The 17,324-nt window shown below is 47.0% G+C and overlaps 1 protein-coding gene across 1 annotated transcript in view; it reads left to right on the forward strand.

Moving 5' to 3' along the window:
* Positions 1–257: 257 nt before the first annotated feature.
* LOC144106513 (uncharacterized) overlaps positions 258–17,324 on the forward strand; it is a 90,330-nt gene continuing 73,263 nt past the window's right edge. The window contains exon 1 of the mRNA XM_077639356.1: positions 258–323. The gene's annotated coding sequence lies outside the window, so the exon portion shown is untranslated. The remainder of the gene's footprint in view (positions 324–17,324) is intronic.

Raw genomic sequence — 17,324 nt, forward strand, 5'->3', positions numbered from 1 at the left:
TCAGGGACTATGCTCTGCATGATATTCTGCGACTTAGTGCATGCAATACCAACAAGCTTATACATAAGCACGACGCGCATGAGAGTGTATTTCAGTGTGCTGATTCTCACAAGAAGCAGCTACGAATCGCCAGCCACAGAAAGTCGGTCTTCACCACGAGTTTTGGGTAAAAGCGCAGATCGCCCGACCCGTAAAAGAGGCATTCGAAGGTGCCGGTGCGGCGCATAGCGCGTGGTCCTTTCTGTGGAAGAAGAAGATAAATATCTGGGTGATCGGTGCACTGGTGCCTGAGCAGTGCGGCCAGCAGTTCCCAATTCGAAAAGGTGAGAGCTCACACCCGGATTCTCAAGTGAGGCGTGATGTGTATTCCCATTTTCCGGAGCTGAGCGCTCGATGGAGTGTCTTACTACTAAATGAACGTGCATAGGAAGCTAGAAACCAGATATAGGCTGTGTGGAAGTTTACGATGGTCACAGTGTGTGAGAAAAACTGCAGTGCGTAGCCAAACCCTCTTTGCAATATGCTTCTGTTTGGTCCAAGAGAAATGTGTATTTGAGCTGTATTTGCGCACAGAAGAAGCATGTATTAATTAGAAGGGCATTGTTTTGTCTTGAGGTCTTCGTTTTCGCGCCCACACACGTCGTATGCCTTGCTTAAAGGCGTGATTAGCCCACCAAAATGCGCCTGTGCAGTTGCAAGGCACGAATTCATGTGCATGATGCCCTCGCTTCCCAGTTTACCATTTAAGCATCGTCTTCTTCTCGGCTTCAAAGCCTGGATAGTGCAACGGATGCCCCAATCTGAATAGCGTTCGATGTACAAAGCACCTGGCCGGAAGGCTACACTCTAAACACAAATACACCTACATGGGTGCTAAAAGGAAGTAAACTGTCCTCTAGCGCACGCCCTTTTATAAAAGGATGTGTGCTAAAGGACAATTTTACTCCCTTTTTACACCTTTTGTTTAGAGTGTACTTAAAAGATTTTCACAAAGATGCGCAGGATTTTTTTCCTTAAGTGCTAGTTTGTGCTGTGGAAAGTAATTTTTTTCTCGCTTAATTTTACTTATTCCATCTCCTTCAATTTGCGTTCTCCTTTTGGGGATTTAGAGGATGCGCTGTATGCCTATAGCGAGATGTGTACTGTGTGGTTCCTGTCACGGGCCCTTCTTCAGTGACCCTTTGTGCGCACGCGCTGACTGGAAACAACGAGGACGTACATAGAAGAAAAGCTGAGCACGTGCTTAATTCCTTGGGAACTATTTTATGACCTTCAGTGCTCCGCACGACGGCTTCTCAAAACATTTTTATAAGCTTTCGGTTTGGTCTTCTGCTACGCTCAGTAACGCCGTCTTCACCAACGGTGCAGCTGCAGGGGTAAACTCCAACTTCTCGACATCTGTTATTGAGCGAAGACCGCCTTTGGTACCCGTACGGTCCCCAAATCCAGAAAAGCCTGTGGACGTATCCTGCACCACATGCCATGCTTATTTAGCCATTAGTGCCATTAGGAATGCCATCAGCCGGTTGTGCCAGTGTGCACCCTTGAAAGTTTCGAGGTTCCAGCACAGAGACAACGCGCGCTGAATATTGAGACATCGTCCTCAGCCTCTTAGACCACTAGCTTTTTAGCTACATGTGTCGCCCAGCCTGGTCAAAAACTTCTTCAAAAAGTTTTGCAATGACTCTAGTGAGGCCTTATATGCATGCTGTAAGCCACAGGATGAAGATGACCGTTGTAAGGTGCAAGATGCGTTTATATTCTCAGAAGAAAACTTGTTAGAAAGGAGTTAGAAAGGCGAACGAGAAAGCACTAACATGATACAAATGCGAGAAGAAGCATTCGACTTGTCGTGTCTATTGTAGAAGCAAGGCGGGTTAAGTTCCCTCGTTATGAGTTTCGGCGTATGGCCTCCAAACGAACTGCGCGAAGAACGCAAGATTAAAGTACCCTCAAGACACCACCATTCAGTTTTCCTTCTTACCAAAGATCTGCGTGACTCTTTTTTTATTTATTTATTTCAGAATACTGCAGGCCACTGCTTGGCCCAAGCAGGCGGCTACGTTGATGTCAGTACCCACACGTACTGAGTGCTCTATCACTTTCTGCCAAGCAATGGCGGTGCAGCCTTGCCTTTATATATATACATATATATATACATATATATATATATATATATATATATATATATATATATATATATATATATATATATATATATATATATATATATATATATATATATATATATATATATATATATATATATATATATATATATATATATATATATATATATATATATATATATATATATATGTATATATATATATATATATATATATATATAGGGCTCGTTTGAAAAATGCATGAAGGAAGCCAACAGTCACCGAGACCAATGTGCATAGGAGAATGTTTCTATTCATTTAATTTGTAGTGCGAATCAATGGCAGACTAACATTTCAATTAATCTGTCGCTTAAAGAAAATACTTATAGAGCAGCAGAAAAAACAACCATGCCGCTGGTGGGATCCGTACCTACGACCTCCGAATATCGCGTCCGTGCTCTACCAACTGAGCTACGGCGACGGCTGTCCAATCTGCTGCTTTTGTGGGTATTTATGGTTTGCGTGTAAGCGAACCTTGAGAGTGTTCACTAGCGCCATCCTCGTTCATAGCGGTGGACGTAGCACGTCCTGTAATACCGCGAGTGTGACGTGGAACGTCATCTAACGGCGAGGGCGGAAACTGTCCGAGAATTCTCTTTTGCTGCCTAGTCGAAGCAGCGATGAAGACGGACGAAAGGGTCTTCTAAAAGAACTGTTTGTTGGGCTGACTTGCACCCAAAATGGACTGAATCACTCGGCGGCGGCGAAGCGACAAGCGTGCTCGGCGGACGTCGAACAGAATGCCGGCCGCTGTCGGCCGTGCTCAATTTAAAGCTGATAGCGAACTTTCGAGATAAAGAGCGCAAAGTTACTAGAACATTCCGGAACAACGTAGAATCAGCTCTGCCTGGCTGCGATCAATCGAGATAAATCTAGTCGCGTCTTGCGTAGCAAACAAAGCGATAAAGTGATAAATAAATAAATAAATAAATAAACAAATAAATAAATAAATAAATTCTTTATTTCACTCATGAAGTGATGGAGTGCGGGGAAAAAAAGCTGAAAATTCAGCTTGACTAGTCCCCAGCTCCCCAGATTACAAAAAATTCAAGAAACAAAAGAGAGGACAAAAAAAATAATAAAATAAAATAAAATAATGGCAGAGCGGCATAATAACAACACAAATCAAAATACAGAAATGCTTTGTTTACAAAGTCAGATCGGCTTGTACAAGGAAAATAAACAAAACAATTCTAATTTGAACTGTATGATACACCGGTGATAAGCGAAAGTACATGCCGGAAAAAGCCCGAAAAAACAAGAACGTTACATAAGTAAAGGAAAGCGACGAAGAAAACAATGCGCATGAACAGAAAAGCGTTGCTCAAGGAAAGGTACAGCGTACATATGCAAAATGCTAGAAATACCCCATCATATGAAGGAATTGTTTTCTATGAACAGTAATTTCAGTTCTCTTTTTGAAGTTAACTCGGGAGTGATACCGTTTCTGTAACAGATATTTAACAAGTGTGGTAGCAATCTGTTTATCATTTGTCGTCCATAATCTGTCCTGCACGTTTTTACTAACCAAGGCTGTGTGCTTCTATATTCATAAGCTAGTGTCCTTTTACAAAGAGATGCCAACCGTAATAGACAATGAGTGTTGTTTTTTATTTCAATCCTATAACGCGAACACAAGCCGTGCGAGTATAGGCTGTCTATTTTCATTATGCAATATTTCGAGAACAAAAGGTGGGAAGTGTGACTTCTGGGGACGTTTTCAATGTTTCTTAACATTTTTTTCTGCAATGTCAGAATTTTTTGCAAATTTCCTTTGGTTGTATTCCCCCAGACTAGTTGGCAATAGTTTATGTGTGAGTGGAATAGTGCATTGTAGAATAAATGTTTAACCTTTGGAGGTAGAGTATATCTGTTTGCGTACGTTACTCCCACGATGCAAGATAGTTTTGAGATAACGTGGCTCACGTGATTGTCCCACGTCATATTTTCGGTGAAATATATTCCAAGTATTTTGAATGTGTTTACTATCTCTATCTTTGAGTTGTTCAACTTAATGTCTCTGTCTATGTCTCTGTTTCGCACGGTATAGGACAGCCTTCGTTTTACTAACGTTTATTTTTAATTTGTTCAGTTTGGCCCATATGTCTAATTTCTCAAGACTTTTGTTCGCTCTAGTGATGACCTCATCTGCGCTAGCTGCAGTGAACAACAGTGTCACATCATCCGCGTAAATGACAAATTTTATCGTGGGATCGATGCTTATGATGTCATTTAGGTACAAATTAAAAAGAAATGGGCCAAGAATACTCCCCTGAGGCACACCTGCAGAAGTGGGCAATACATGGGACGAGTAGCCAATTAAATATACGTACTGGTTTCGATCATTTAGGTAGGATGTCAAAAGCGATAGCACAGTTCCACGGAAGCCGTACATTTCAAGTTTTTTCAGTAGGATAGAGTGATTTAAGTAATCAAAAGCTTTTGTGAAATCGACGTATACCCCAAGGGCTACTTCTTTGTTTTCGAGAGATTCTAGAACAAATTCCTTTTGCTCCAGCAGTGCCATTTCTGTTGATCTGTGTTTTCTGAAGCCGTATTGCGCGTCGTGAAGAATATTGCATTGTTCACTAAAATTTGTTATTCTAGAGAGAATCATTTTTTCAAATCCTTTAGAAAAAACTGGAAGTATTGACACGGGTCTAAAGTTTGTAAATTCATTCTTACTTCCTTTCTTGTGCAGTACACTCACTTTGGCAAGCTGCATTTGCTTCGGAAATAGTCCTTGAGATAAACAAAGGTTATATATTTGAGTTAAGCACCTTGCTATGTCTTCTATCACATACTTTACTGGTTTTATTACAATGTCGTCTGCGTCAGCACTTTTACTGTTATTTAAGCCCATGAAAACCGATATCACCTCTGACTCTGATATTGGCGTTAAGAACATAGATTTCTCGTTTCGAGTATTAAGAGTATTTGAATCGACGAAATTACTAGTTATATCTGTAAAGTGGCTGTTAAATGCATTAGCTAAGTCAATGCCGGTCAATTCCTTACCCCCATTCTGAATTGTTGTTATTGGGCTTGAACCTGAAGACCTGCCCAGAAGTGCATTCAGTTTCCTCCATAATTCATCTGACTTATTCATAGAGGAAAACTTGTCACAAAAATATTGATCGCGCGCTCTCCGTATTTCCGTTGTCAGTTTATTTCGAAACACTTTAAACGCTTTAAATATGTCAGGGTCTCGTGTTTTTTCAAACTTTTTGTAAAGCTTGTCCTTTTTTACGAATTTTCTTCAGCAATTCAGGTGTAATCCATGGCTTCCTAATGTTCTTACGTTTCTCTGCATGTTTATAAGGAAAACACTTGTTGTATATACGTAAAAAGGTCGTTAAAAACAAAGCGTAAGCCCTTTCAGCAGCTGTTTCATTGAGAACGTCACTCCAATCATGACTATTAACTTCCTCTTTGAAAGTGTTCAGTTTTTTTGTCGAAATATCTCTAAATAATTTAGTTGTCACTTTTCTATTAGGAAATTTACTTTTCGGAATGCACATAAAAGTGGCGCGGTGGTCACTGATATCTGTATTTATTACACCTGCGTTCAGGACAGGCATGTGCGTATTGGTTATAAATAGGTCAATTAGTGATTCAGACTGCAGTGTAACACGTGTAGGATTGGAAATCACGTTCTGAACAGTGAAGGAATTTAATAGATTTTCAAATTCAATTTTCGTGGGGTTGTCTACAAGGAAGTTGATATTGAAATCACCACCTAAAATGACATCGTATTTGTTTTCGCTTATAAAAGATAAGAAAAAGTCGAGAAAGGAAAAAAAGGATTTTAAGTTTCCGCTTGGGGGGCGATAGATAACTGCCACAACCTTCCTTTCGATAACAAGAGACAGGACTTCATAATCAGGGTGGACAAAAGAAAATTCATGCAACACTTCAGATTGAAAATGTTTTTTTACCATCAATAGTACGCCACCACCGCGACTGTTCGTCCGATTGATAAAGTGTGAGTCATACAAAGGAAGCTTGAATACATTGTTATGTTCAGTATACCAAGTTTCGGTCAGCATGACCGTATCAAAATCAAAGCCTAACTGCGTAAAAAGCAACTCGAGATCGGCTGTCTTAGCCACCGCTGAACGAGCATTTAAATGAAATACACTAAATGATTGCGGGTTCTGAGATCCGCAAACATTCAGAAATTCACTTGGCATTACACAATCAGAAGTGTCCAACGCCATGTGCAATGAAGGAATTGCACCTTGACGCTGTCACTGACAAAACTGAAACTGAAAAAGACTAACGAAAAAGGAACACGTAATAAAGCTAAGCAGCTTTATCCAAATCTGCTGTACACGCAACATGAATTGCATTCGCCCCGTCTCGCTGTCTGACAAAAATTTTCCCATTTCTGTGCCAAACGTACTTGAAGTTGTTTTTTGCCCAGTTTTTTGCGTCCCTAAGCAACTCCTTGTTCCTTTTTGTCAAGTTCTCGAGCACAAAGCAGTTTGTTTTCATTTGGTTCAGTTCTGCCCTCTTGCTCAAGAACAGATCTTTGTGTGATTGTCTTGAAAACCGGACAAGAATCGCTGGGACCTTATCTTTAGCTGCTGGCAATCGATGCACAGCGGCCACATCGCTCACAGTCAGCGCGGGCAGGCTCACCTTGCTCGTAACAGCGTTAACCTTCGACAACAGGTCTTCATTTTCACTTTCTGAAATTCCATGGAATTCGAGGTTTAATTTTCTGCTCTGCCACTCAAGGTCATTAATATCCTTCATTATCTGTTCAGAGTCAAGCAAGGGTTCCCTGCTTTCTATAGCGTCAACCCGTTTCCTTAATTCGGCTATGTCCTTATCTTGGCGGGTAATGTGCTGAAGAATTGTGTCATACTGATCTGACATTGTTTGCACCGACTGCACAATGTTCTCCACCGTGCACTTCAATGTCATAAGCTGTTCCAGTTTGTCATTTATGCTCATGAACAAGCTGGCATAATCAGTTTCCTGCTCCGTGTTCGACCTGCCACTTTGGCTGCCCCTTGCGCCTGCATGCCGACATGTTGGACAGCGCCACGCCTTACGCCATGCTTCACCCTTTGACCTGAACGTTGATTCAGCAACTCCTGAGCACTTTCCGAAGTGATACATATAAGTGCAAACCACACATGGAAAGCCCTCGTCATCTGGGCAATCGTCATTACAGGCCGAACACACCTCCGCAGGCATGGCAGCATACAAGCACAATTTCACACACGCGTATTTAGCCGCGAACTACGAGAGAAACAGATCAAATTACAGCGACAGATCAGCAGCGGCAGCAGCAGTAGCAGTAGCAGCAGCAAGGGTAACGAAGAAAGGTAAGAATAATACAGAGGAATTTTCGACCAACCTGCAAAAATGCAGTAGAACAACGTTCACAGTTGGTCGACTTGGCTGCTGCCGCCGCTGCTGCCAAAAAGCTCAGCCGAGGGTGGTTCCGTCCTTCTTATACGCTTGACAGCGACATGCTTGGGCACGTTGACGTCACGATGCTCCGAGAGATGTTGCGCAGCTGCAGGCAGGGCGTCGGCCGGTATCGTCAAGATTTGCCCTCTTTCCTCTCTTGAATCAAGGTGCGGTAGCTGATCACACGAACATCGATGTACACATCTGTCGACCCTGCAAAAATGCAGTAGAACAACGTTCACAGTTGGTCGACTTGGCTGCTGCCGCCGCTGCTGCCAAAACGAACACACTGCAAATATTCGCGGCATTACTCCCCTCTCAAAGAAGCATCGACCCGATGCGTTAAAACAAATAATGCGACTAGTAAGGAAAAAAAACGGATCTTGCGAAAATAGAGCATGGAAATGCAGCGGCCTTTAGCGCGCATAATACGGCTTCAGACGGACTACATGGACAACTTCTGGTCGTACGCGGCGTCGCTGGGATGCAGTCATTGCGTCAGGGATAACTTCATAATCCAGTTCACCCAGCCGACGAAGAACCTTGTAGGGGCCGAAATAGCGGCGCAAAAGCTTTTCACTCAATCCACGGTGGCGAATGGGCGTGCACACCCAGACTTGGTCTCCTGGCTTGTATTCCACATTGCGTCTTCGTAGGTTGTAGCGTCTGGCATCGGACCGCTGCTTATCTTTGAACCGTAATCGGGCAAGCCTTCGAGCTTCTTCTACGCGTTGAAGGTAGGCGGCAACGTCGACGATCTCTTCTTCTCTAACGTTGGCCAGCATGGCGTCTAGCGTGGTCGTGGCCTCCCTGCCATGGACGAGCCTAAAAGGCGTCATCTGGGTGGTCTCCTGCACTGCGGTGTTGTAGGCAAAGATGACGTAAGGCAGGATGACATCCCAGGTTTTGTGTTCGGCATCGACATACGTAGCGAGCATATCGGCGATGGTTTTGTTCAGGCGCTCGGTCAGTCTGTTGGTCTGCGGATGGTATGCAGTTGTCCTCCGGTGGCTGGTTTGGCTGTAGCGCAGGATGGCTTGAGTTAGTTCCGCCGTGAATGCTGTTCCTCTGCCCGTGATGAGCACATCGGGGGCGCCGTGTCGAAGAAGAATGCACTCCACGAAAAATTTGTTGACTTCTGCTGCTGTTCCGTTCGGTAGGGCTTTCGCCTCGGCGTAGCGGGTCAGGTAGTCGGTCGCTATGATGATCCACTTATTTCCAGATGTTGACGTTGGAAAAGGGCCAAGCAAGTCCATGCCAATCTGCTGAAAGGGCCTTGAGGGAGGTTCAATGGGGATAAGAAATCCTGCTGGTCGTGTGGGAGGAGTCTTTCGTCGCTGACAATCTCGGCAGGTTTTCACATAGTGTGCGACATCGGCAGACAGTCGGGGCCAGTAATACTTGTCTTGAATGCGGCGGAGGGTGCGAGTAAACCCGAGTAGTCCAGCTGTCGGCTCGTCGTGTGAAGCCTGTAGAACTTCTTCGCGGAGACAAGTAGGTACAACAAGGAGGTAGGCTGTTTTGTTCGCTGTAAAGTTCTTCTTCACAAGGACCTCATTCTGCACACAGAAGGAAGACAGTCCTCGCTTGAATGAAGCGGGGGGTGAAGAAACCTTGCCTTCCAGGTACTCGATGAGGACATTTAGGTCGGGGTCCGAGCGTTGCTGCTGAGCAAAAGAGCTGGGGCTGATGGGTCCCAGGAAGGCGTCCTCATCGTCGTCCGACGGCGGTGCATCTACAGGGGCTCGTGAGAGGTAATCGGCGTCAGAGTGCTTGTGTCCGGACTTGTAAACGACGGTGACGTCAAACTCCTGGAGACGCAGGCTCCATCGAGCGAGTCGGCCAGAGGGGTCCTTGAAATTGGCAAGCCAGCAGAGCGCGTGGTGGTCGCCGACCACCTTGAACGGCCGTCCGTAGAGGTAGTGGCGGAATTTGGACGTAGTCCATATGATGGCAAGGCACTCCTCAGTTGTCGAATAGTTAGCCTCGGCCTTGGAAAGGGAACGGCTAGCGTATGCGATGACTTTCTCCAGCTTGTCTCTTTTTTGAACGAGGACGGCGCCTAGTCCCACGCTACTTGGGTCGGCATGAACTTCAGTATCGGCGTTTTCATCAAAATGCGCAAGGATCGGTGGGGACTGTAATCGACGCTGAAGTTCCTTGAAGGCTTCTGCTTGCGGCGCTTCCCATTTAAACGGAACGTCTGCCTTCGTCAGTTGGGTCAGGGGCTCGGCGATGCGCGAAAAGTTTTTCACAAATCGTCGGTAGTATGCGCACAGTCCGAGAAATCTACGCACTGCTTTCTTATCGGCCGGCGGTAGAAACTGTTCAATAGCAGCTGTTTTCTGCGGGTCTGGGCGTACTCCTTCCTTGCTAACGATGTGGCCTAGAAACAGAAGCTATTCGTAAGCAAAGGGTCATTTCTCTGCTTTCAAGGTTAGGCCAGACGACTTGATTGCGTCTAGTACTCTTCGAAGTCTTTTGAGGTGCTCTTCAAAGTTCGAGGCGAAGACAACGACGTCATATAAATATACCAGACAAATTTGCCACTTCAGGCCTGCCAGCACTGTATCCATTACTCGCTGAAACGTCGCTGGTGCGGAACAGAGACCAAATGGCATCACCTTGAACTCAAACAGCCCATCCGGAGTGATGAATGCTGTCTTCTAGCGATCTCTTTCGTCGACCTCAATTTGCCAGTAGCCGCTCTTGAGGTCCATCGATGAGAAATATTTGGCGTTGCAAAGGCGGTCCAGTGTGTCGTCGATGGGGGGGGGGGAGGGGGTAGACGTCCTTCTTTGTTATGTTGTTCAAGCGGCGGTTATCCACGCAGAATCGAAGTGAGCCGTCTTTCTCACTAGAACAACCGGTGCCGCCCATGGGCTGTTTGAAGGCTGGATGACGTCGTCGCGAAGCATTTCTTCGACTTGGTCCCGGATGGCTTGTCGTTCTCGCGGTGACACACGGTAGGGGCTTTGACGGAGAGGTCGGACGTGTTGATCCGTTATAATTCGATGCTTGGCAATTGGCGTCTGTCGCACCTTCGGCGATGTCGAAAAACACTCACTGTAGCTTTGAAGCAGATTGCGGATCTGATCTTGTCTGTTCCGGTGCAGGGCTGTGTTGATGTCGAAAGTGGGCGAGTTCTCTTGGTCAGGCGAATCTTCTGCGGATTGGTCGGAGAGGGCGAAGGAGTCTCGTACGTAAGATATTTCGTCGAAGAAAGCAATCGTCGTTGCTCTGTTAATGTGCCGGTATTCTTCGCTGAAGTTAGTCAGTAGTACTTCGGCCTGGCCATTGCGCATATGTGCGATGCCTCTTGCGATGCTGATTCCTCGGTCTAGGAGCAACAGCATGTTGCCCTCGATGATGGCTTCAGCGTTAATGGCTTTCGTGGCGCCTACGGTCAGGACAACGCTTGATCGGGGTGGGACGCTCACTTCTTCCTCCAGGACACTCAGGGCAACGTGATTTTCCCGAGTTTTCATCGAAGCGATGGCTTCGTCCGTCGAAAGCGTGATCAGCTTGGATCGCAGGTCGATGATCGCCTGATGCTCATTAAGGAAATCCATACCCAAGATCACTTCGCGGGAGCATTGCGGTAGCACAACAAAGGTCGCAGGGTAGGTATATCCTTTGACAGTCACTCGCGCTGTGCATCGTCCTGATGGCGTAATGAGGTGCCCCCCTGCGGTACGAATTTGTGGGCCGTCCCAAGCCGTTGTGACTTTTCTCGGCTGCTCAGCGAATGTTTCATTGATCACCGAGTAATCGGCTCCTGTGTCGACTAGAGCGGTAACTTTCCGGCCGTCGATAGTCACTTCTAAGTCAGAGGTCCTGGCTCTTGCATTGCACGTCGCTCTTGGCGTCGGGTCACGGCTTCGTCGCGTATGCGAGTCGCGGTTGGGGCGTGTGGTCGAAGCTCTTCTGGGTGGCGGCGTCGTTTTCAAGGCAGCCTGCGTCGTGGTCGGGGTTCTCATTGTGTGCGGCGTCGGTGCAGCGAGTGTCTGTTCTTCATGCGGCGTCGCGGGTGCAGCGTCTTCATAGGGCGTGGTCGGTGGAGGATCTTCGGCGTTTCGCTCTTGAGCAACCTCACCTCCAGAGGTTGCTGCCTTCAGTTTCCCCTACGGGGGCTGGGAGACCTTCCTCGTACAGCGGCTGCGTAGCTGCGGCGTGGCGACGCAAAGCGCGAGGTTGACGGCGATGGTGAGCGCAAAAAGCGGTTCGGGGTGTACTCTTCTCGCCGCAGGTACTCGTCGATTTCCTGCGGACGTTGTCCGAAGCGTGGTCGTGGGGCGTTAATGGCAAATCCTCGAAGACCGATACGTCGGTACGGGCAGTGACGAAGAATATGGCCGGCCTCACCGCAATGGAAGCACAACGGCCGGTTGTCGGAAGTCCTCCAGGCGTCGCATTTCCTGTGGCTTGAGCGTCGCTCATAGGCTGGGTGGGCGGGGGCTGGGAGGCGGCGTTGTGGAACAAGTGGCTCATCTCGGGGAGGACGTGGGGGTTGTCGTTGGGGCTGGGCAGTCCTTACTGCCGCGGCGTAGGTCATGGCCTGGGGTTCTGTGGCCGTCGGGGTGCCAAGTGCCTGTTGCACTTCTTCCCGTACCACGTCCATCAGAGTCGCTGCTTGTGGCTGTGGGGAGGATGGCACTGATCTGCGTAGCTCCTCTCGGACGATTTCGCGGATAACTTCCCGCAAGCTGTCGCTGGTGGTGGCCGGCGTGTCCGAACGGATTGCACAGGCAGAGGAGGGACGATTGTACTGCCGAGCTCGGACGTCGAGGGCCTTCTCAATCGTGCAGGCTTCTTGCATGAATTCCTCGACTGTTTTTGGCGGCTGGCGGACGAGGCTTGCAAAGAGTTGTTCTTTTACGCCGCGCATTAAAAACTGAACTTTCTTTTCCTCGGTCTACCCGGGGTCGTCGCGGCGAAATAGGCGCTTCACCTCTTCGACGTAACCGCGGACGGGCTCATTCGGAAGCTGGATCCTGGACTCGAGGAGTCGTTCGGCTCTTTCTTTCCTCACGACACTGGTGAATACCTTCAATAGTTCTATCTTGAATAGCTCCCATGTCGTAAGGGACGACTCGTAGTTTTCGTACCAGGTGCGTGCGGAGCCATCCAATGCGAAGAACATGTCCAATTTTTGCCGCATCATCCCACTTGTTGAATGACGCCACGCGCTCAAATTGATCCAACCATTCATCAGGGTCTTCGCCTAGGGATCCATTGAAAGTTGGCGGCACCCGCGGCTGCTGCAGTATGATCGGTGTCGACATCTTCGGCGAGGTTGCGGTGCTCGTAGCCGCGTCTTTTCGCTGTCTTGTGTGGTCCGGCAGTTTCCCGAACTCAGGCTTCTCTCCCTGGAGACGTCGGCTGGCTCGTCCTCGGGTGCGAAGCGCTCAGGGCTGGCTTCACGACTTGAAGGGGGCGTCCGGAACATGGAAGGCTACCCCGCACCTCCACCAGATGTCACGTAGTGGTGACGGCAGTCGAACCAGCGATGAAGGCGGACGAAAGGGTCTTCTAAAAGAACTGTTTATTGGGCTGACTTGCACCCAAAATGGACTGAATCACTCGGCGGCGGCGAAGCGACAAGCGTGCTCGGCGGTCGTCGAACAGAATGCCGGCCTCTGTCGGCCGTGCTCAATTTAAAGCTGATAGCGAACTTTCGAGATAAAGAGCGCAAAGTTACTAGAACATTCCGGAACAACGTAGAATCAGCTCTGCGTGGCTGCGATCAATCGAGATAAATCTAGTCGCGTCTTGCGTAGCAAACAAAGCGAGAAAGTGATGTGGCGGCAGATTTGAAAAACGAACACACTGCAAATATTCGCGGCAATATATATATATATATATATATATATATATATACATATATATAAGGCCCTCGCCGTGCATGTCTTATCCTGGAAATGTGCTTCAGAGGTCTAGAATTGGAAGGGGTTCCGCACGTATAGCGATCTCTACAAGCGAGAGCTTTTTAAAGCACTCGCGAATCACAAAACAAAACAGCAATCTAATGTGCCAGCGCTCCCCCTATTGAACTGTCCCGATAGCTTTACTTTAGAAAAACGGCGCTCAAATCTCTATTTTCTTGTTAATGTAAGTGTTCGCGTATCTATGGCAACGTATGGAATGAAATATTCAGATGTAATTAAGCGCTATTGTTTGTCCCGTCTCCCGTCCTTCCTCCCATTTTTCTGACTATTTTCTGCTTGTGTAGATTTTTAAAAGTATTCCTGAAACACCTTCTGAAAAGGAGAATTACGGCATTAGGCCAGTTGAAGGGGAGGACTGCGTGTATAACTTTGCACTCTATTTTCTGTTGCTTCTCTGTTGCCTAATTAACGGTGTCAGATAAAGTGTTATTCCGTACTTGCCCGTGCAGTTGCTCAGTATCGTGGTTGAAGCCCGGATGCGATTAGCGACAGCAACCGGACGCAGCCTTGATCAGAAGGGCGATGCTTACGGACACACTTGTCACCGAGAAATGGAATAAACGTTAGCATATTTGGGAAATGACTAAAGAAAGTTCCCATGTAACTTTTTTTTTCTGCTTCGCATTTCCTTACTTAAGAAGAATATCGTTTTAACGCTCTTTCTTTAAGGCGATTAGTGCATCAGCAAGGAGCTTCCAAGGCCGATTTAAATGCTTCGTTCGGTTTGGTTCGTTTGGTTCGGTCGCTGTTCTGGTGCGCTCCGTCAAGTTTTTGTTTACATTTTGTGCCTAACCGCCGTTTCATGAGCCCACTCGTCTTCATGTGGCCAGCATGAGTTCCAGTTGAATTCCGGTACATGGAGTGCGAGGTATGGAGTGCGCTGTCTTTGATATCGCGCTTCCGCAGCCACTGCGGTGGTTGAGGACCAACCCCTAACCTCCCAGTCTCCCCAGCCTCATGTTTCGAGAGCTATCCTGGACATAATGAATTCGATTCCTGAGTGTAGTCAAGTGCCGGCTGGTCATCATGGGGTGAATAACATCCTCAAGCCACCATTACAGGTGATTGACGGAGCGGGAGCTATGACAACGCATCCTCCAGCAGAGGATGAAGAAGAGGAAGTGGAGAACAAAAAACCTCGCCCCCGGGAAATTTACAATTATAGCGAGAGCACCTTAGAGGATGTGCAGAGCGAGCCGGAGGATATAGAGTGTGATGAAGCCCCGTTTACGCTGGCCTCCTACAAGAAAAATTGACCGGAAGGGATTCCTGTAGTGTTCCGTCCTACTCAAGAGGGCCGAAGCTTTTGGCAAGGGAACCCAGAGTTTCGTCATAAATTGTTTCTGCCACAAAGGAGAAAATTAAGTCATTCAGTGTAAATACAGATGGTAGCTTCTCTGTATGTTTTAATTTCGTAGCATCAGCTAAGCGTCTGCTGTTGCTATCCGATGTGGCTGAATTAGGTGTCAATCCTTCCATTCCGGAGTACTACACAAGAAACGTTTGTAAAATCCGCCACGTTCCTCTCCAGTACAGCGATGAGCAACTTTAGAATTTCTTGGGGATGCCGAAGTGTTCTCTGCACGCCGACAGACTATGTATCGGCGTCAACAGGATGGAGCAAGGGAATCCCGTCCTCTATACTTAATAATTCTCCCAATCATGGAAGACTGCCACTGCCAGAGAGGGTGTTTTTGGGCTTCACTAGTCATCCTGTGCAAGAGTACCTTAAACCAGCACGTCGCTGCTTCAACTGTCAGCGATTCGGCCACATGGAGATTAGGCCATTTGGCGATTCGGATAGCCGTGAACACACCCAGTGCAAATCGCTTCTGCAACCAAAGTGCGCGAACTGTGGTTGTAATCATGCCGCTTCTTTCTCGGGTTGTCCCCAAAACATAGCTGCTTCAAACCTGTGGCATCACGAAATACTTCATGGCAGGTCGCCTCGCAAAAACTCTCCTCCTCCAAATCTGGACGTGGTGAATCCAGTGCAGCATGACGAACACCAAGCTTCGAAATTTTTATCGTATGCATCCGTGCTGAAGAAGTCTGCTAGACAAAATTCAAGCCATAATGTGCGGAATTCTACCTCCAGTTCTTCAGCTGTGCTGACCGCTTCCCCGTTGAAGAGGACTATTCGGGAGCGTTCTGACAGTCAAGTGCAAGGTGGTGGTCCTATTCCGGGTCCCTCAACTGCCTGATTTCAGCGGTCTTCTGCTCGGCCATCACAAGTGGTACCTCAACCAGCCTCAGTTGCCGGAGTCAACTCTTCAATCTCAGTGGTGCAGCTCATTCTACCTGTGCTGTTCACTGCAGTTCGACCTATTCTGACAGCCATTCCGCAAGCATACATCCTCCTGGAGGTGAAGGCTTTGCTGTTGGTGGAACCTCTACTGGCTCAGCTTCCTAAGTCCTCTATTGGGCGAACTTTTTATCACTAACCGCTATCAAAATGCGGCGTTTTTCAGTGGAATGGAAACAGTTTAAGAGCAAAAAGTGCTGACTTTCACGGACTTCTTGAGCGAAACAATTTTCCTTTGTTGTGCATACAGGAAGCCGGTGTGGGTGACGATTTGCGCCTCTCGAACTATGTGTAATACAAATCATCAGGTCCATCTGGTTTGAGTAGAGCGGTGTTGTGTGTGGGGAAGGACCTACCCTCCTACCTGATCCAGTCCAGCGATTCTGACTTTTCGGAGTTCATGGCTTGCAAAGTGTCTTTCGATAAGGTCTGCGTTACGGTTATTAGTAATTTCTTGCAAGCATATTCTCGCGTCTCTGTTAATGTTTTATTGAATGTCTTTAAAATAACGGGCTCTCGTTTATTGATTTGAGGTGATTTTAACGCTCATAATGCTGCTTGGGGCAGTGACCACTGTGACACCCGCGGAAGGGTCCTTGAGTGCGCTGCAGAGAAATGTAACTTTTGTATTCTGAGCGACGGTTCTCTGACCTTTCTTCGCGGTTTTCGTTATTCGAGCTGTTTAGATCTGACTCTATGCACTCAAGATCTGGTGTCTGACGTGGGGTGGACCACATGCATTGAGACACGTGGAAGTGATCACTATCCGGTACTGGTAAATCATCCTAGCTTACGATGTCAGGGTGTCCAACGTAAATCCAAACTTACAAATTGGGAAGCTTTTCGTCACAACATGACTCAAAAAGTTCCTAAGAACATCAGTATTGATTTCAGTTCGCTTTTGCAAGATAGCCTGGGTAGTTGTACCAAGGAAGTACCCATACCTGACGGGCTCACAAGTATTGATGGAAAGTATGAGCCACTGAGGGCACTACGAAGAAAAGCGGAAAGGGCTTACCGTCGATCCGGGTCCTTAGAATCGTATCGGGAGGCCCAAAGGATTCATTCGTCAATGCGTAAACGTCTGCAACAATTAAAAAGGAAAAAAATGGTATGACTCCTGCTGTACATTGACCCCTCACACTTCGGTATCTAGGACAAGGATGATGGTCCGCTCCTTAAGCAGGATCGTTTCTCAGAATAACCCTTTCAGAGCTCTTGCATTGGCACGGGAAATTGTAGAAACAGACTTGGCTGATGAGTTTTATCGACTTATTACTTGTTCTGGCGTTTGCTTCGACTCCGAAGAATGAAAAAACTTAGCTACATGCGCGCAGGAAAAAGTTAGTGCTTGCTTCAATACGCAACGTGCCTATATAAATTCTGTACTCACAATCGGCTAGCTTAAACGTGCTCTTGCGTTGTGCCGTTCAAAGAATACTGCTGGGCCTGATGCCATTTTTTATGGAATGCTTC

Source organism: Amblyomma americanum, chromosome 10 (genome assembly GCF_052857255.1).
Source record: "Amblyomma americanum isolate KBUSLIRL-KWMA chromosome 10, ASM5285725v1, whole genome shotgun sequence".
NCBI classification, from domain to species: Eukaryota; Metazoa; Arthropoda; class Arachnida; order Ixodida; family Ixodidae; genus Amblyomma; species Amblyomma americanum.